The sequence below is a fragment of the Delphinapterus leucas genome, chromosome 5 (assembly GCF_059928025.1).
Source record: "Delphinapterus leucas isolate spDelLeu-1000000601 "Yukka" chromosome 5, BTC_Dleu_Yukka2, whole genome shotgun sequence".
NCBI lineage: Eukaryota > Metazoa > Chordata > Mammalia > Artiodactyla > Monodontidae > Delphinapterus > Delphinapterus leucas.
The window spans coordinates 95,715,828-95,737,171 of NC_143133.1; the positions used below are offsets into that span (position 1 = coordinate 95,715,828).

Below are 21,344 nucleotides of genomic sequence, written 5' to 3' on the forward strand. Positions count from 1 at the left end.
AATAATGGTATCAATAAATAATAATTTTTTAAAATATTTATTTTATTTATTATCATTTATTTTTGGCTGCATTGGGTCTTCGTTGCTGTGCACGGGCTTCCTCTAGTTGTGGCGAGCAGGGGCTACTCTATGTTGTGGTGCACGGGCTTCTCATTGCTGTGGCTTCTCTTGTTGCAGAGCACGGGCTCTAGGAGTGCGGGCTCCACTAGTTGTGGCACACGGGCTCTAGAGCGCAGGCTCAGTAGTTGTGGCACACGGGCTTAGTTGCTCCGTGGCATGTGGGGATCTTCCTAGACCAGGGCTAGAACCCATGTCCCCTGCATTGACAGGCGTATTCTTAACCACTGTGCCACCAGGGAAGCCCAATAATGGTATCAATTTATAGAACTGATGTAAGGATTGAATAGGTGGATCCACACAAAATTCTTAGAGCAGTGTCTCAGGGCTGGTTCTGGACCTCACAATGCAGCCACCACACTGGCTCCCTATCTGAGCACTCTGCCCTCATCATTACCACAGCTGTCTTATTTAGTGGTTGGCTTGAGCAGCGTCTTCAGAAGATTATAGCAATCCTCTAAGTGTGGAATTAAAAGAATTAAGAAAAACGATCAACATGGGGGAGGGGGGGAGGGATTATTTGGGCTGTACAGATCATTTATGAAAACAAAGGCAAAGCACAGAGCTAAGCCCCTAAATCAGAGGTTACAATTAGCTTGATTGTAGAGTGACTTGGTCCCATTTTGAGCAACAATAACGAGAATGATCACTCTTAATTGAGGCAAATTAAGTATTCTGACTACTCCACTTTTCTAACAAAAGCTGTAAGCCAGTGTAGAGATCCAATTTACACAAACTCTGCTCCATCCTTCTTACTGATTCATCTTGCTTTTCTTCTGCTTCTTTTCACATCCAGCACACTGTGCTGAAGACTCAGAAAACAAGGTAAATATCTCTGAAAGCTCATCTCCCAGAGCATGTTATGTAAAATTAAATGTGTATACGTGTGTGTAAGCACACAGTCCTGTTGAAATAACTATAGTCCAATCCTGATTATTTAAGAGTCTGGAAAATCCAAAAACTATATGGGTAAAAAGAAGAAAGAGAGAAAGCTGTCACAGTGCCCTTGAGACTCAGCAATACAGCAGCCCAAAAGGAAACTCTCTAGAATGAAAAGGGAAACACAATTTACAGCCAAAAGCTCACCTTAATATCTTTAGTATTTGATAAAGAAACTAGTGAAATCAAGCTAGTGATGATAGAGCTGAACAGTGTAGTTTTTTTTGACATTTATCCCCTCCCCACAAAAAATGCATATATATATATATATATATACACACACTCACACACATACATATAAAACAATGCATATATATATACACGCACACATACATATAAAACAATGCATATATATATACACACACACAAAACAATGCACATATATATATATACACACACACACACATACCTATAAAACAATGCCTGTATACATACACACACACATACATATAAAGCAATGTGTATATATATATACACACATACATATAAAACAATGCACATATATATATATACACACATACATATAAAACAATTCTTAAATGCCCTTTTGCATGTATAATTTGCAAGATTAGTCAACATCCCTTTATTTCTGCCACCCCATTAAACAAATTGGAATTGCTGTGACAAAAATTCAGTTATTTTTGGAAGCTCAAAATAGTTTTTTTCAGGTGTAGGTGTGTGTGGTGGGGAGGGCGCTGCTAGTTATTACTGTTTCAAATATATCCTAAAATGTATATTACATGAGCAGTTACACATGAACCACAGACGCTGAAGGTCATATTCTTGAAACTTGTTCAGATGCAGATACAGAGGGATAATTACAGCTCAAAAGGGATTAGACCAACATAATTCATGACATTTGCCCTTAACTACCTTTCTTCCTATTAGCAGTGTTACTGTTGCAGACAATGACTCTATTATACAATCTATGGGTCTAAATGTGCTGTTTATTCTGAAATGATGGTGACAATTACAGCCGCTGCTGGGAGAGAATAATGCGTGTGCTCTGGCATCATCGGTGCCGTCCTTAGCAGTAAGGCTCAATCCATGAAAATGCCCACACCCCAAAAGGCATAAGGTAATACGGATGGGATTCTGTTTTTAAATTTAAAAAAATAGTAGTTATTAAACTGTAAAGTTATCAGTACATTTTATTTGCTGTAAATTATACCTCATCAAAAAACGATTATAATTTATTCTTTGATTCTTGCTTAAGGTAGGACATACACAAAAACAGGCAATGAATTTCATCTGGTCCTAAGACTATTTCCCACAACCAATTTTAACCCCAAACCAAATGAACTATGACTACTTGGTTTGACCTTGGGAATATGTGTCTTTCCTTTGAAAATTTCAAGATCTTAAGGTCAAGATAAGAAATTCCTAGGCTAGGGATATAAAATATTAATGTTATGGAGGAATCAATGTTCACTCTTTTCAATTATCTCCATGGCTACTACACTGAAAGCAAGGAAGTCCAACATTTCCACAGCACTTTTTCATAGTCACCAACCCAAACCCTTTCAATGAAGAGAAAAGCCACAAGCCCATCTACAAAGAGTAGATTCTTCCTCTTCCTTTCTTTTCCATTTCAAGCCTTCTCCTGGAGGCTTTGGGAAGAATAATACCAAGCCAAGCTTATGAATTAACAAGCATTATTAAATGTCTACTATGTGCTCAAAATTGTGTCAGATGCTAGAGTAGAGATACAGAAAAGTATATTCACTGTACAATTAAGAAGGCTTTATCTTTCATTTATTAAGAAGTTATTTGCTTCTGCAGAGCTGGAACTCATACCAATATTGAACTTGAGTGCATTCTAATTAAGAATTAGAGTAAACAAGAATTAGAGGCCCATATGAGGGTATTTCTCCAGTGTAATTACTGTTTGCATTTTTTCCAAATGCTGACGTTAGCCCAAGTCTATTGATGTACTTTCCTTAATATTGTTGGTCTTTTAGAGCAAAAAGATAAAGTCGAATTCAAAATACCAAAGCTCAAATTATTCTCTGCAAGCACAGGGATGGAATAATAATGAACATCTCTTACTGAGACACTGTTCTAAGAATTTATGTGGATCCACCTATTCAATCCTTACCTCAGTTCCATAGGTTGATACCATTATTTGCCTCATTTTATACATGACACAAGTGAGGCACAGAGAGGCTGAGTGAGTGACCTTGGGCAAAGTTGTAGAGCTCATGGGTGGTGGAGCTGGGACTCCAGTCACAGACATTGGTCTCCAGAGTCTGTGCTCTTAACCCTGCACCATACTGCCTCTCAGGAGAGTAGGATGGGAAAATGCAACAATAAGAACCAAAACCAGCCAATAAGAGTTGAAAGAAGAGTGTATGGAATCCAGAATCACCCGTCCTTATCCCAAATATTGCAAATGAACACTGAGCCCATTCTCTGCTGGGGGAGTGAGAGGAGAAGTGGGAGGAAGGTGGGGAGGGGCTGTCTGTTTAAAGCAATACAACTTTCCCTCCTATAAATTGATGGCCTGTGTTGGCACATACGATGAAAAGGATAGAACTTTGCAAATATGTATGTATCATCCTTTATCCAGCAGAGAGCCCTATGGCAAGTCAGCAAAACAGCACTCTGCCAAAAACAAACCTTCGTAGCTTCCAAAACGACTATTTAAAAAGTAAACAGCATTTAAATGTACTTGAAATGATACCCTTCACTGTGACTGCTCCAGAACATGGGATGCTGTCTTTCTCAGGGGGAACTGAAAAGTTTCCTCGATGCTGACAGGGTTGATTTGGTCTTTGTGCCCTTTCTCAGGGCATGGGAAGAAGCAACCGTGACCTACGAGCCTGGAAATTCTGCCAAGAGGCCAAGAGTCATGGGAATCTGCCTAGCCAGCTGTGGAGGTCAGTGAACGCCGTCTAGACATTAAGTCTTGGTCTTTAAAAGAGGAAGCCAGATATAATATAGTCTCAAAGGCTGAGGAACCAACTGTAAGTAAACATCTTAACCACTGATATTACAATCTTGGGCTGTGTTTACACAGAGACCCATTCATCAACATGGATGAAAAACTTCCAAAAGCCCATTACATTGTCTATTTTAATCACCTCTTCCTGAAGGAAAATTACCTTGCCTATGTGAGTGAAGCACAGCTATGTCTATTAAAAATTAAAACATCAACCAGTGGGCTAAGCAATTACATAAGCACGTGTTCTGCATACTCATACATCATTGGTAACAGTGGAGAAACCGAGGCAAAGCAAACAGTCAGATGGAAGAGAAGCACAGTCAACACAGTCACAAATACTCCCACAAATTACCACCGTCAACAGATGGATTTCCTTTAGGTTCGCACATATTCCCCAAACCAATACCTTTTAACATGATAAGGATACATTTCCTAAATGTTCTATTTTTTTAAAGGTTGTCATTTATATGGGTTAAGATATCAGAAGTCCAAGGAGAGAGGACAGAGAGAGAAATGGAGCCCACCACACACACACACACACACACACACACACACACACACACACACACACACATACACACACACACAAGGTACAATAAACCATCAAATGACAGCTGAATTTTTAAAATAAACTCTCCAACCTGAGAAACCTATTTATATGACTACTATTATATGGTTGGGAGTCTAGGTTACCATATGTAGATGGAATTTACAGCAGGATAAGGTAGGGCATTTCGATGTCAAACTGGAAAACCACTGCTTTTCATTTCCAAGTAATTTGTGAAATGGAAATTTCTAACCTTTGACACATCTCTGGGATTCATCTTATCCCTGACCTTCGCCCCATCCATCACCCTTACCTATCTGTCACCCCTTGCCTATCTCTGACCTGTGCCCCAGGGGTGGGGGGCAGGGTCAGAGTGAGGAACCTTGGAGAAGGGGTAAGGATATCTGTTTTACATATAACTTCCAATTAAAATCCTGAAAGTTCAATAGTGCTAGGTCAGAATGTCCCCACACAAAACCTGCTGAGTCAAACACATCTGGGTCCAAGTATCTTGCACTGAGAGATGGAAAAGAATCAAGACACAAAAATATAAATATCCATGAACATAAAACAGGTGGCAGGAGACATCATGAAGCACGCTTGAGGATCACTCCCTGTAGCTCGCCCACCCAATACATACTCTCCATGTGTCAACTCTAGTTAAAAACTGTGAGGTGAAGTGGTTAAGAGAGAGAAAATCAGAAGATCTGAATTAGGCCTTTCCTCTAAGAGTCTGCCTTGAGTTTAATATGTGCCCTAGAGCAAGTCATCTCATGTCTTGGCATATTCGTTTTTCCTCTATAACATGTTAACAATAACAACTGCTTTGCAATAGGAGGTACTCAATAAATACTTATGAATGAATGAATAAATTTATGTATATTACCTAGATGTTTTTAGGTTTTCCAAATTATGGACTGAATTGGTCTTTGGCTGAAAATAAGAATAGGGTTCTTACAACTGTATAAGGTAGGAAGTAAGCCTTAGAATACTTGCTATCTTTGGCTAAGCTAAATATTTCAATCCCCACCAGCTATCCATTAACAACTTATTTTAATGTAGAAATTACCTTTATAGTGAACACTGAATATAAAATATTCTTTTCTCAACTCCTATGAAAAGGAAAAAACAAACAAACACTTTTTAGAACAAAATGGCCCCATAATAATATTATGCTAAGGGACAACCATGTATGTAGCAAATCCAGGCATTAAATAGACCTTTATTGAGATCTTACTACCTGTGGGGTATTTTTTATTATTCCTAACAGAATCAGTCATGGTTCCTCCCCTCTAAGAGCTGATAGTTTAGGGGGAAGCTGGACCCATAAATAAGGATTTAGAATCCAATAGCAGAGGAGGTGACAAACACTAAAAGCAATGACTCTGAGGTCAGAGAGCCTGGATTCACATCCTGACTGCAACAACTTCTACTGGAGTTTCCTCCAGCAAGTTCTTCACCTGTCAATGGCAGTAATACTATTACCTACCTGTGAGGGCCAATATAAAAATCAAATGAGATAATCCATGCAAAGCATTTCTCACAGGGCTGCGAACATGGTAAACATTTGACAAGTTGTGTGGTTGTTGTTAGGTTATACTTGGAGTTGGTACAAAATGTTATGAACCCAGCAAGGAGGTAAAACCACTCATCTTTCCTGGAGAAACCAAGAAAAGTCTTTTAAAAATGCTTGAGAAGAAAGTGACAAAGGGAGGGGTCCCTCCACAGAAGAGTAAGTTTTCCAAGCATATGAGAGGGCAGAAGGGCATTCTAGCAGTCTGCTCCAGGCCTCCAGACCCCAGCACCTAGAAAAACATCAGGGGATGTGGCTAAAGATAACGGGAATGATTGACCAAGTGATGCAGAGTTTGGGGGCTATTTTGAAGAAAAACTGAAATCCCTTAGATGTTTTTAAGTAAGGGTTTGACACACACGGCTTGTTTCTTGCTTGTCTTCTGGAAAGTAACCCTGGCAGTGTTTTGGAAAATGGAGTGAAGAAGGGAAAACTTGGTATAAGGAAAGAGCGAGCAGGGAGTTGTTACAACCTTTCAAAGGATGGATGAGGAAGCAAGGAAAGAGATGATGGAGAGATTCTAGAAACATTTCAAGGTGGAGTTGATGGGATTTGATAGCTAGTTGGATGTGGGAAGGAAAGGAAAGGGAGGAGTCCTGGATGACACCAAGGTTTCTAGTTTGGAATGGTGAAGCCATTAACTGAAGTGGTGAATATAAGAGAAGAAAAAGAAAGGTCAGGATGGGAGAGACTCTGTGGACAAGATCTGCTTACTAGTTAGTCAGCAACACAGATCTAGGCCTCAGAAGAGATCATGAATACTTGGGACAGATTTGAGAGTGATTTTCTTAAAAAAGACCTTATTTGTACAGGCAAGATTGCCCAGAGATTGCTGATCATGTGAATGGCAATATCTAAGCAAAATATGAGGGGGAATATCTGTAGATTCCATCCTGTTGAAATAGTATAGCTGTGCAGACTCAAAGCTGGTTGAATAACCATCCCACCTCCCCACACAAAAACAGAAAATAAAGTAGATGAATTGACCAGAGTCATGTAGTGGCATGTCCCCATTCTGGCTCCCTGCTTCTATAATTCTTACCTACATGAGTTCTATCTTTTCTTCCTCAGGCTCAGTAGTTGTGGCACACAGGCTTAGCTGCTCCACAGCATGTGGGATCTTCCTGGACCAGGGCTCAAACCTGTGTCCCCTGCATTATCAGGCGGATTCTTAACCACTGGGCCACCAGGGAAGCCCTAAGTTATCTTAACTGATCAAAGTTTTTTTAATGAATAAACATAACGGCCTGCATCCATACTAAAAGAATCATTTACATAAATATAAAAGAGATTCATGTTTTAATACCAGCTCATGTAAAAATGTCTTAAGGGCTCATCGAAGGACATTAAGCTTCACGTGGTCAAGAGAAGGATATGGCTTTTAAATAGAAACTCGTGCCATCTTATAGTGTATTAGTAGAATGTTAGTGCCGCACTCAAGAATGCCTACAGCTTATCCTTTCATCATAGACCATGGCTTCTGCAGTGCCTGCCACACACAAAGCTTGTAAACACAGCTTGCTGAATGAAGAGTAAAAAGCACAATTCTTGACATTGGTTACAAAAGCTATGCCCCCACCCAAAAAGGATAACCTGGTCTAGAAGCCATAATAATAATAGCTAATATAGCACTTCTATGTGTTGGGCACTGTTCTAAGCACTTTATATATGTTAACTCATCTACCTCATGAGGTATGTACAACTATTATCCCCATTCTACAGATGATAAAAGTGAGGCACAAATAGGTTATGTCACCAACCCAAAGTCATGTAAGGAACAAGTGGCAGAGCCATTTTTTGAAACCAGACAGCCAGCTCCCAGCAGCCATGCTTTTGGAAATCAATCATTATCAATGTCCTATCAGAAATAAAGAAGAAAAATAAATAGCCCTGCAATGGGGTGGGGAGAAGATTCAGAAGAAAGCGTATTAACTGGCTTCACACTTAAATCGGTAGGCAGAAATCAAAAGGAGGCAGATACTGGCTCAGTAAAATGAAGAACTAACTCTCTAATCCTTTGTCTCACTAGTGAACAGGTAGGGTCATTAAGTTCCCCGTCAGTAGAATATTCAAGTGGAGGCTAGAGGTCCATTTATAAATTATATCGATGGCAGTCCCACTGTGGGAAAAGGGGGAGACTAGAGAACCCCTAAAGTCCTTTTGTTCTCTAAGCGCTATAATTTTAAGAATTCCACATGGACTTTGCTCTCAGGGAGCTGAGAGGAAGACAAACACAGCAATCAAGATGGAGACTTAACAGGCAATAAAACAATGATCAAGATAATGAAACGATGGCATTCAGAACAGTGGGCCCTCACACCACCTTTAAAGATGAAGTTCCCCGCTATCTATTTCCATATCAAGCAAACTCAGAAACGGAAACAGCCCAGCAAACAATGTCATGGTGTCAAATCCTTAGAAATGCCAAGTAACTAATATATCAGGCACAGGTCAACTCTTTATGCACCTGGTTTTCCATATCAATAGATAGCATCAAAGAATTTGAGTTTTCAGACTGTGAAATCGCTTCTTTCCCCTCCAGAAGGAGAAGATCTAGTTAAACCCGAGATTAAAGAGGCGGATAAAAGTGCCCCCTGGACTGCAAAGGCCAGGAATTAGACACGCTGCTGCTGCTCTAGCAGGCAGTCCTCAGACATGATCCATTACAGGACGGCTTCCATCAGATGCCAGCGAGGCTAATCCTTTTGCAAAGCATGACAGCTTCTCAAACTTGACTCTGGTGAATCCAAACCAGATATTTATGCTATATGATCAGCTTTCCAAATACGAAATCATTTTTATATTGTATTGGGTTTAGGTTTATTAGATTTAAATTTGCAAACAAAGATAGAGATGCCTGCAATGCAGCTTGCCCTGAACTCCCTTGATGCTCACCTTGCAGAATAAAATATCAGATAATAGCGAGATAGAAATATATGGAAACAGAGCTTCTTTAGAAGAAAAGGCTGTCAAACAATAACAGAGTTTGCCACAGCCTTAAAGAGAACCATTCAAATTTCCATCTCTGAGGAAAGAAGACTACAATATGTCAGCAGAACATTCTCATTGATACCATAGCTTTTTCAACCGAATGTCATCAATTCTGAAGCTTTTTATTACTCTGACAGCAGGCTGCAATTCCTGGAGGCTGACTTACCTTTTTGCAGTCACTAGCCAGTGTGCTGAGATTGGTGGTCTGCAAAACAAGAAGGTGGGAGACACATTAGAACTGGCAAAGTGTAATGCTATTGACCCTGCCCCCATGCATCTCCAATCCAAGGTGGGTACCACCTCCTGTGACCCCACTGATTTCTCTGGATTTTTAAGTATCTGCCCTTCACTGCTCCCACTGCCACCCCCTCCAAGTCAGAACATTCATTATGGGCCAACGATGATCCAGTGAAGTAAAGACTCTTATTTATCTTTATTTCACAAATAAAGGACCACAGCACAATTAGGTTAATTATCGTACCTAGGAAATAGCTAGATCCGGAATGAAAATGAAGCAGTCTGACTCAAAAACCCACCTTATCAACCACACGCGGCACTCTCTTTATCTTGAAGAGATATGTGCAAATTGTCAAATGCCAAAATCTTTCAAATGACACCTGTAAATAGCCTGAGTGATGGAGTGGAGCTTCTCCCCATCCATGAGATATGTGAGTCTGAACAGCAGTATCAGGGCTCTTGCTGTCTCATCCCCAGTCTCCTTAGTTCACTCGTTCTCCCTGTGATTGACTTTTTACAGCTGTGTGAATATTTTCTTGGCCTCATGAGCCACTAAAAAGGCACTTTGGCATTCAAGGCCAGGTGGGATTTACATGTAAGTTTGTTCCTTTTGGACTATGCTATGAAGAGTTCAATGGACATAATGGTATTAAATTTTTTTCAGTAACATTTTCTACTTTTTAATTACAAAACTAATATATATTCTTAATGAGCCAATTCCCTTTCTAACCTATTCTTCTGAGGTAAGCAGTAGTAAAAATTTGTATTCATCCTTCCACATTTTCTCTATTTTTATGCAAATGCATGTATATGTTAATTGTGTGTTTTATATTACACAGGTACATAAAGAAGTTTCTTCTTTCTTGAGATCTAACCATCCTACTAAGGCTATATTATCAACATCTTTCCAGTCAGTTCACGTAGACTGACTCATTCTTCTTAATAGCTGTATAACATTCCATAATATGGATATACCATACTTTATGTATGCTTTCCTTTATTGGTAGATATTTGATGGTTTCCAGAATTTTATTCTTTTGTTTTTGCTTTGCAATAAATATTCTTTTATATATATGCTATATATGTATACATATGTATTATGTATATGTGTGTATATATGCATGTACATATGTGGTATGTATATATATGTGTGTGTGTATATATATATATACATACAGTGTATATGTATATATATGTGTATATATATACATACACTGATAATTTTATTTTGGTTGAATAGAGTCAAAAGAACTAAAAGAAATGTATAACAAAGACTTTGGTATGGCTCAAAGATCTAATGTATATAATCTTTCTCCCACTCTCTCCCCATATAACATAAAAATATTTGTCAACCCATCTAGGGTTTTGATTTGTTTTCAGACAAGCAGTAAAAAAAGTTAAGAATCTGGGCCAGCATATATTCTGGCCCAAAATAATACGCAGTATTAAAGGACAGAAAACACAGACATGGATAAACATACCAAAAAAGTATCTTTAATGAAGAAAAATTAAGTTTAAGGTTTACATTGGGTGTGATCTTTAAATTTGGATTGCTGGCGTTTTTATTTGTGTTTTTGTTGTGTTTGTGAAGGAAGGGGTACATATTCAGAAAGTTTGAATTAAAAGGGGAAAAGAGAAAGGAGGAGAGAATTTTGGTGATGGGAAAAAAAGAGGAAAAGCCAAAGTCAAGATTGAGGCAGTAAGGAGAGAGAGAACAGCCAAAGAAGCAAACAGCTCACACATGTTACACTGAAACACCCCACCTACAATCTTCCCCCCAAACATCTTCCTCATGACCTTTTGTCATCTTTACGCATTTGTAACCTTTTGTCATTTTTACGTGTTTGTACACTGAGCCCTGTATCATGAGATTGACCTCAATGTTCACTCTCAGATTTCTGCTCCAGGGAGGGAAAGATCCAACAAGACTTGGACATTGCTGTAGCCCCATTACCTAGCCCAGTGCCTGGCACACACAAAAAACGGTGCCCACTAAATATGCACTCGATGGGAAAATGCCAAAAAATGACTGCAGCCCTTATCCCAAAACACTGTTTTGGAAGCACAGCCTGGAAAAGCAGACTCACGCGTCATAGCATTACAAAGTGAAACCAAGGGAGAGACACAAAAGGCTCCTGAATAGTAGTAAAATACATTTCCTCTCTATTTAGCATATACCTATTGTCTAGTATCCACTTGGTTTGGCTAAATCAATTTTTCAGCGTTGGGCCTATGAACACTTTGGACTGGATAATTCTTGTTGTGGTACTGAGCACCGTAGAATGTTTTGCAGCATCCCTGGCCTCTACCCACCAGATGCCAGTAGCACACCTCCCTCCCCACGTCAGTCACGACAACAAAAAATGTGTCCAGACATTGCCAAATGTCCCCTGGGAGGTGGGGGGCTGGCAGAATCACCCCCAGTTGAGAACAACAGGTCTAAACTCTAAAGGAGCTAGTTATGGAAATGACTGTGATTCCCTGACTAGTGCAACTAAATTTTTTCCAGGAAGCAGAAGTGTAATGGTGGGAATTTCTCTTCCAGCTCCTGATTTCAAGTCTCACTCTCTGTCCTAAATGGCAATATAATAAAACACTAGGGGAGAAACAAACCCCAGTTACTGAAGACTCCGTGCGGTTGCCCACGTGGGTGCAACTTGAGCGATTCTAATTGCATTTTTTTTTTTTTTTTTTTTTTGTGGTACACGGGTCTCTCACTGCTGTGGCTTCTCCTATTGCGGAGCACAGGCTCCGGACGCGCAGGCTCAGCGGCCATGGCTCACGGGCCCAGCCACTCCGTTGCATGTGGCATCTTCCCGGACCGGGGCACGAACCTGTGTCCCCTGCATCGGCAGGCGGACTCTCAACCACTGAGCCACCAGGGAAGCCCTAACTGCATTTTTAACTAAGCTTAAGATACATCTCTGGGGAGAGTAAATTAATGAACACGTCTAAGAATTCAGACATTAGCCCCAGGGGAAATGATCTTCGAAATTAAACAATACCATTCAACCTTCAAAAACAGTCTCAGGTAACCTGAGAAACATGTTTGGAGGAGAAATGAGAGTCAGAGATGGGTGAAATTGACTTCACTAAAAAAAATTAATACAGGTAGCTCTAAACGTTACATTTGTAGCAAGGAACCACTTGAGCCAAAGGACAAACATACAGTGAAATCTCAGGACATGGAATGAGTGTGAAAGAGGTATGGCAAAGGTCAAAGAGAGTCCATATACTTAATTTGGCCATTTTCTAAGGGGACTGTACTTACAGGCTTGGTCAGTCTCATTTCGTTCTGTTGAAAGTCTTTTGCTGGCATTCCAATTTCCTAATTGCAGCTACTGTGAATGACTTTGAGTGGGCTTTCTAAACCTTCCGATAATATGTTCACTTTAATTACGGAAAATGAAAGACTCAAAACATGGTGACTTACCCATGCTGTGACCTTCTTGATTGTTGCATCAATATTTTTCTACTAAAGAGGTAACTCCTAATTAAAGAGGGTCCCCTCCACCAAAGTTTGCCTGATGCAGCGTTTGTCACAATGAAGCACAATGACTTTTTTAGAGCACTGACTTCTAAGGCTGCTGGCAGGGCGACCAGCATGGGGTGTACGGTATTATACATGGACAGTTATAGCAATTTCCCAAAATGAATCTAGAAAGGTGAGGCCCCACTGTTATCCATTTTTATACTGATGCCTGAAATTTCACTTATTAGAGCTCTGTTTTTAGCATGAGGCTTTGAATCATAATAGACAAACCCTCGAGGGATGCTAGGGTGTTAAGAGTCACCGCAAAGGGGAAAGTTGGAAATTTCAAGTATTATATTTGTTGGTCTGTTACACCTTAGAGAGAATGAATTTATTCATTCCCTTTCCTGCAAGCAGAATCTTCTTGTCTTCTATTAATTTCAAAAGCAGATTTTGATAGGAAAAAAATGAAGACTTAGATCATGAAGACACTCAATGAGATGGAAAAGGTCACACAGGTCGCAGGGTGGCCTCCTTAACAAGCAGCCTGTGAGATGGAGATCAGCAGGCAGGATGTTTATCAGGGCGTGCTCTGGGATCTCCACTTGGAGAGGGGAAGGGAAGGGTGCAGGACTGAGCAGAGGGAGATGGGCTGCGGTGCAAGTTCAACAAAGGTCTCAGCAAACCCAATGGGGAACTCTGAAGCTGGATTAGATTTATCTTAAGCTGGGACAAGGGAAAGGGCTGCCCGGGGAAGGGGGCAGACCCTAGGCATAATGCCTTTGTTCAGCCAAGGGCAATTTCCCGAAAGGGCTGACAGCTGAGGGCAGCGTGCTGGAAGGTCTGTGTGAAGCACTGCTCTGTCCACTACAATACACCTTAATTTTTTTTTCTTTTTATTGAAGTATAGTTAATTTACAATGTTGTGTTAGTTTCAGGTGTACAGCAAGTCATTCAGTTATACATATACATATATGTCTTTTTCTTCAGATTCTTTTCCCTTATAGGTTATTACAAAATATTGAGTATAGCTGCCTGTGCTATACAGCAGGTCCTTGTTGGTTATCTATCTATTTATTTATTTATTTTTAACATCTTTATTTGAGTATAATTGCTTTACAATTGTGTGTTAGTTTCTGCTTTATAACAAAGTGAATCAGTTATACATATGCATATGCTCCCATATCTCTTCCCTCTTGCGTCTCCCTCCCTCTCACCCTCCCTATCCCACCCCTCTAGGTGGTCACAAACCACCGAGCTGATCTTCCTGTGCTATGAAGCTGCTTCCCACTAGCTATCTATTTTACGTTTAGTAGTGTGTATATGTCCATACCGCTCTCTCACTTTGTCACAGCTTACCCTTCCCCCTCCCCATATCCTCAAGTCCACTCTCTAGTAGGTCTGTGTCTTTATTCCTGTCTTGCCCCTAGGTTCTTCATGACCTTTTTTTTTTCTTAGATTCCATATACATGTGTTAGTGTACGGTATTTGTTTTTCTCTTTCTGACTTACTTCACTCTGTATAACAGTCTCTAGGTCCATCCACCTCACTACAAATAACTCACTTTCATTCCTTTTCATGGCTGAGTAATATTCCATTGTATATATGTGCCACATCTTCTTTATCCATTCATCTGTTGATGGACACTTAGGTTGCTTCCATGTCCTGGCTATTGTAAATAGAGCTGCAATGAACATTGGGGTACATGACTCTTTTTGGATTATGGTTTTCTCAGGGTATATGTCCAGTAGTGGGATTGCTGGCTGGTATGGTAGTTCTATTTTTAGTTTTTTAAGGAACCTCCATTCTGTTCTCTATAGTGGCTGTATCAATTTTCATTCCCACCAACAGTGCAAGAGGGTTCCCTTTTCTCCACACCCTCTCCAGCATTTATTGTTTGTAGATTTTTTGATGATGGCCATTCTGACCGGTGTGAGATGATCTCTCATTGTAGTTTTGATTTTCATTTCTCTAATGATTAGTGATGTTGAGCATTCTTTCATGTGTTTGTTGGCAATCTGTATAATCTTCTTTGGAGAAATGTCTATTTAGGTCTTCTGCCCGTTTTTGGATTGGGTTTTTTGCTTTTTTATATTGAGCTGCATGAGCTGCTTGTAAATTTTGGAGATTAATCCTTTGGCAGTTGCTTCATTTGCAAATATTTTCTCCCATTCTCAGGGTTGTCTTTTGGAATACACTTTAACTTGACACAGTTTTGCCAAGGGTACATACTGGCTATGGCTGACGTGCTCTAGTTGAATGTGACTCCCTTATTAGAACTTATATGTTTGCTGTTCTTTTATGATAGAGTCGTTGGACAGTTAGACAAATGGACCGCTTGCTCAGGAGTCTAGGCATTTAACGCTTGTCTCTTCTTAGTAGGAGACAAGCTTATTAACTCTGTGAGCTTAAAACAGATTGCTAGCCTGGCAGTCTTGAATTCTTCATTATGAAATGAGGAAACCCCTATTCATTTCCTTTTAGGTCATGAGAGCCCTGGCTAATTTGAAGAAAATGGGCTGGATCTTATCAGGCACATTGTTTGGAAATCAGTGAGTACAGTGCCTACTTCTTTCCTCTATCCTCTGAGGACAGAACATCTGGCTGAATAACATGGTCAGCTCTTGATTATCTACAGAGGCAGAGAGAGTTTTTCAGGGAATTCACAAAAGCATAACTTATAAAATGTCTTTATATTCAACTTTGAGACAGATATAAATTAAATATTGACAGATATATATCAAATATTTATATTTATATATTATATATTAAGTATATTTATATATTATGTATTTATTAAGATATATATCTTATATATATCTATGTATATATAAAATAATGGTTCATTTAGAAGACTGAGGTGCTTAAACATGTCTTCCTTAAATTAACATTAAGAATCGTTTGCAGAAATATTCCAAGTGGGCCAAAGCAACCCAGAAGGAAGAGTGACTTGGGACAAACAACCGAGACTGATAAGGCCTTGGTAAGACAACCTAGACAGAAGACCAGTGATCAGTGGTTCATCCAGTCCAGCCTACAAAAAGAGACTTCTAGAAGGGCAGCTGCTTACCTGATTCTCACTGGTGGGTGTGTTTTGCAAAGTGACTGAGCACTGAAAAGAGACTCCATGTGTTCTATACTCCTTTTTAAGGAAGAGTTTACCTCTGAGAGTTATTACAACGTTGTTTCATTCCCACTAAATTAGGTTTAGAAAAAGAACAGAAATAGATATACTCTGCCTCTACTGAGCCAACTTCTGCCATGTAATGTCTATAACTAAGATTCATGTTCTTAAAACAGCAAACATATGACACTTATTCGATTAAATTGGAACAAAGTCAGGGGCAAACAAAGAGCATTGCTTAAGTATTGGATTATAAAAATTAAGGAATTCAGAAACTGAATTTCTGAGATAGTTGGTAATTTTGTGAAATTTTATTTCAAGTATCAGGTGTGTGTGTGTGTGTGTGTGTGTCACTCAACCAAATATCACCAGAGGCCAGCTAGGTTTGATAAATGGTCAAATGCAGTTGAAAGCTAAGAACCATTTAAAGGAATAACGCCTGCATAAAGCATCTCCATTTGATACCTGAAATTTGCACCCCACAGAAAACTGGATGATTTCTTATTCATTGGTAGATGTCAAGACCAGACCCACACATATTACTAACAATTTGGAAGTCTCTTATACTTGAATCAATGGGTCCCCAAAGTGTATACTACTTGGATGCTTTCTTAGACATTTTAGTTGGTCAATTTTAGGATTTCTAGACAAAGTATGACTTTCCATTTGGTCTTCATGCTTTAGTAGACTAGTATTGACACATGTGCACTGAAAATAGTGGTATCCCCTCCAGGCAAAGTGTGGCATTCATTTTTTTTTAACTGCATAATTATAAAATACAACCTGCTAAAGGAAAAAAATTATACCCCTGAATAAATGATAAAATTACAGTGTTTTCTTGTACTCCATGAATACTGAAAATTTCAATTAACCAAGTGAAAAGCCATTGAATGTGCCAGCAGGATTTACATCCCAGACTAATGACCGTCATCTGCATCCTATTTAGCTAATGAAGGTTTGGAACACTTGTGGATAATTAAGGGAAAGCTGATGGGAGGAAATTTGAACCATAGAAAGACCAAATCTATTTATGTCTGCATTTAAAACTAAACATATCTAATAGTTCACTCAATCAAGGCATAATGTCTGTTCATTTGGAATAAGATAGATGCTCATAAGTTAAGTAGGCAGGATAGCTCCCAAAACACAAAATTCCGTCCTCATTCATTCATTCCATAAGTAGCTATTGAACACCTACCATGCACCTCTGCCCTTGTGGATCAACCCGACAGCACCATGGTTTCCCTAATGTTTTCCTACCACTTTCCTTCTTCCATCTTAATTACCTTTAGAGCTCTGGTTTTCACTTTAAAGTAACTACCATCCATCTGTCTGTCAGCACAGCCATGGCATAGCTGCAATCCAGGGGTATGACGGGAAAGCACAGGGTGAGCAGTGGGGCACCTGGCTATTTCTAAGACCTATCAGAGCACTTGGGAGTGGGCCCCAGACTCATTAATAGGTGGGGGGTTCGTTTGAGGAAGACCAAAGACTATTAGAGGGAAGGAGACACCTGATGTTCAAGGGTAGCCAAAATAGGAATCAAGCTCAGTGCAGCTCTACTGAATTTCACCGAATAGTTCACCAGTCATCTCACTCAACTGTTATTATCCCACTTAAGTATGATAATGCTCTCTGGACCCTCAGCGTATCTCCAGCAAGTGTGTGTTTAACCAAGGGGATGCTTTAAGGACCTGCGCTCCTAGGATCTATGTCAATGCTAAAAACGGCACACCTAGCTGGCAGGCATGTTCTGGGAAGTCAACTGTTGGTTCCAACTCAATCTTAGGTACACACATTTTGTCTTTCAGAATCTCTTCCATGTCTGAAAGAAAAGCCAGGTTAAAAAAACATCAGCAAAATCAGGGCCTACACACACGCAGTTGGGTGTAACTCTAAACCAGTGGGTCTCAAACGTTAGTGTCAGGACAATCTCCTTGGAGGTCCTGTGAAAACACAAATGGCTGGGCCCCAACCCCAGAGGTTCTGATTCAGGAGGTCTGAGGTGGGGTCCAAGAATTTGCATTTCTAACACAAGGTGGATGTTCCTGGTCTGGGAGCCATACCTTGAGAACCAGTGGTCTAAGAAATACTCAAAGCAAATTAATGGCAATGATAACTATGCCTTTTATGATCTCACAAAAGAAGAAAAAGTATATCTGACTGGAATTTTCATAGCCTAATTATAATTAGGACAATAGGGATAATACCTTGTGACATTTATATAAAATGTCCAATTTCTAAAGCCCCTTGACACACATTGTTTCACTTGAACTTCCAAACAACCCTATAGAGTATCTGTTTCACGCACTGTAGGAAAATAAGAAAACAGAGAGGTGAAGTGATTTGTCTAAGTTTTCTTAACTAGTAAGTGGTTAAACCAAGATTCAGGTCACTGGCCTTCAGAAGTATTTCTGGGGTAGACTGTGCCACTAGAATAGTACTCTGGGAGCATTAGGGTAAAATGTGAAATTCACTTAAAATTAACAAAGCAAGGTCACTCTAGTCTCATATCAATGTCAAAGGTTCTCTACCCATAGGTAAATATTAACTTCTTTTTACCCAGCACCATTTATAAAAGCTGAAGAGTCTTTGCATACAAAGTGAATTTTATAAAAAAGCTCCCTTAAAAGGGCTAAGTATGGGGGACCTTCAAGATGGCGGAGGAGTAAGATGTGGAGATCACCTTCCTCCCCACAAATACATCAAAAATACATCTACATGTGGAAAAACTCCTACAGAACACCTACTGAACGCTGGCAGAAAGAAGACCTCAGACTTCCCAAAACGCAAGAAACCCCCCACATACTTGGAGAGGGCAAAAGAAAAAAGAAAAAACAGAGACAAGAAAATAGAGAAAAACTCCTACAGAACACCTACTGAACGCTGGCAGAAGACCTCAGACTTCCCAAAACGCAAGAAACCCCCCACGTACTTGGGGAGGGCAAAAGAAAAAACAGAGACAAAAGAACAGGGATGGGACCTGCACCTAAGGAGGAGAAGTTTCCACACACTAGGAAGCCCCTTCACTGGCGGAGACAGCGGGGCGGGTGGTGCAGGGGGAAGCTTGGGAGCCACGAAGGAGAGCACAGCAACAGGGGTGCAGAGGGCAAAGCGGAGAGATTCCCGCACAGAGGATCGGTGCCGACCAGCACTCACCAGCCCGAGAGGCTTGTCTGCTCAGCCACCGGGGTGGGCGGGGGCTGGGAGCTGAGGCTCGGGCTTTGGAGGTCAGATCCCAGGGAGAGGACTGGGATTGGCTGCGTGAACACAGTCTGAAGGGGGTTAGTGCACCACAGCTAGCTGGGAGGGAGTCCGGGGAAAAAGTCTGGAACTGCCTAAGAGGCAAGAGACCATGGTTTTGGGGGTGCATGAGGAGAGGGGATTCCTTTCCTGTCTGCCCACAGAAGGCGGAGGACCACCTAAACAAGCTCCAGAGATGGGCACAAGCTGTGGATATCAGCTCAGACACCAGAGATGGGCATGAAATGCTAACGCTGCTGCTGCAGCTACCAAGAATCCTGTGTGCAAGAACAGGTCACTATCCATACCCTCCCGGGAGCCTGTGCAGCCTGCCACTGCCAGGGTCCTGTGATCCAGGGGCAAGTTCCCCAGGAGAACACACGGCGTGTCTCAGGCTGCTGTAACGTGTCAGAGGCCAGCTGTAACGTCACGCTGGCCTCTGCCACTGCAGGCTCGCCCTGCATTCCCCCTGGCCTGAATGAGCCAGAGCCCCCTAATCAGCCACTCCTTTATCCCCATCCTGTCTGGGCAGTAACAGATGCCTGAGGGTGACCTACATGCAGAGGTGGGGCTGAACCCCAGGAGCTGTGCAAACAAAGAAGAGAAAGGGAAATTTCTCCCAGCAGTCTCAGGGGCAGTGGATTAAATCCCCACAATCAACTTGATGTACTCTGTATCTGTGGAATACCTGAATAGATAATGAATCAACCCAAACCTGAGGCGATGGACCTTGGGAGCAACTGTAGACTTGGGGTTTGCTGTCTGTGGCTAACTTGTTTCTGATTTTCATGTTTATCTTAGTATAGTTTTTAGTGCTTGTTATCATTGGTGGATTTGTTGTTTAGTTTGGTTGCTCTCTTCTTTTTTTTTATTACTTTTTAAATTTTTTACTTTAATAATTTTTTAATTTTAATAATTTTATTATTTTTTATTTAGTATTTTTTTCTTTCTTTTTTCTCCCTTCTCTTCTGAGCCATTTGGCTGACAGGGTCTTGGTGCTCTGGCCTGGTGTCAGGCCTGAGCCTCTGAGGTGGGAGAGCTGAGTTGAAGACATTGGACCACAAGACACCTCCCGGTTCCACATAATATCAATTGGCAAAAGCTCTCCCAGAGAACTCCATCTCAACGCTAAGGCCTGGCTCCCTACAATGGCCAGCAAGTTCCAGTGCTGGATGCCCCATGCCAAAAATTAGCAAGACAGGAATACAACCCCACCCATTAGTAGAGAGGCTGCCTAAAATCATACTAAGTACACAAACACCCCAAAACACACCACTGGACACAGCCCTGCACACCAGAAAGACAAGATCCAACCCCAACCACCAGAACACAGGCACCAGTCCCCTCCACCAGGAAACCTACACAACCCACTGAACCAGCCTTACTCACTGGGGGCAGACACCAAAAACAATGGGAAGTACGAACCTGCAGCCTGCGAAAAGGAGATGCCAAACACAGTAAGTTAAGCAAACTGAGAAGACAGAGAAATACACAGCAGATGAAGGAGCAAGGTAAAATACAAACCCACCAGACCAAACAAATGAAGAGAAATAGGCAGTCTACCTGGAAAAGAATTCAGAGTAATGATAGTAAAGATGACCCCAAATCTTGGAAATAGAATGGAGAAAATACAAAAAATGATTAATAAGGATGTAGAAGAATTAAAGAGCAAACAAACAATGATGAACAACACAATAAATGAAATTAAAAATTCTCTAGAAGGAATCAATAGCAGAATAACTGAGGCAGAAGAATGGATAAGTGACCTGGAACATAAAAGAGTGGAAATAACTACCACAGAGCAGAATAGAGAAAAAAGAATGAAAAGAATTAAGGGCAGTCTCAGAGACTTCAGAGATAACATTAAACACAACAACATTCAAATTATAGGAGTCCCAGAAGAAGAAGAGAAAAAGAAAGGGTCTGAGAAAGTATTTGAAGAGATTATACTTGAAAACTTCCCTAACATGGGAAAGGAAACAGTCAATCAAATCCAGGAAGGACAGATAGTTCCACACAGGATAAATCCAAGAAGAAACACGCCAAGAAACATTTTAATCAAACTATCAAAAATTAAATTCAAAGAAAAAATATTAAAAGCAGCAAGGGAAAAGCAACAAATAACACACAAGGGAATCCCCATAAGGTTAAAGCCAA

The 21,344-nt window shown here is 40.5% G+C and overlaps 1 long non-coding RNA gene across 1 annotated transcript in view; it reads right to left on the minus strand.

Annotated features, from left to right (window-relative positions):
* Window positions 1-21,344, minus strand: part of LOC111187685 (uncharacterized) — a 461,235-nt gene that overhangs the window by 20,310 nt on the left and 419,581 nt on the right. The window contains exon 7 of the long non-coding RNA XR_016393343.1: window positions 9,278-9,316. This is a non-coding gene — a long non-coding RNA (uncharacterized LOC111187685). The remainder of the gene's footprint in view (window positions 1-9,277; window positions 9,317-21,344) is intronic.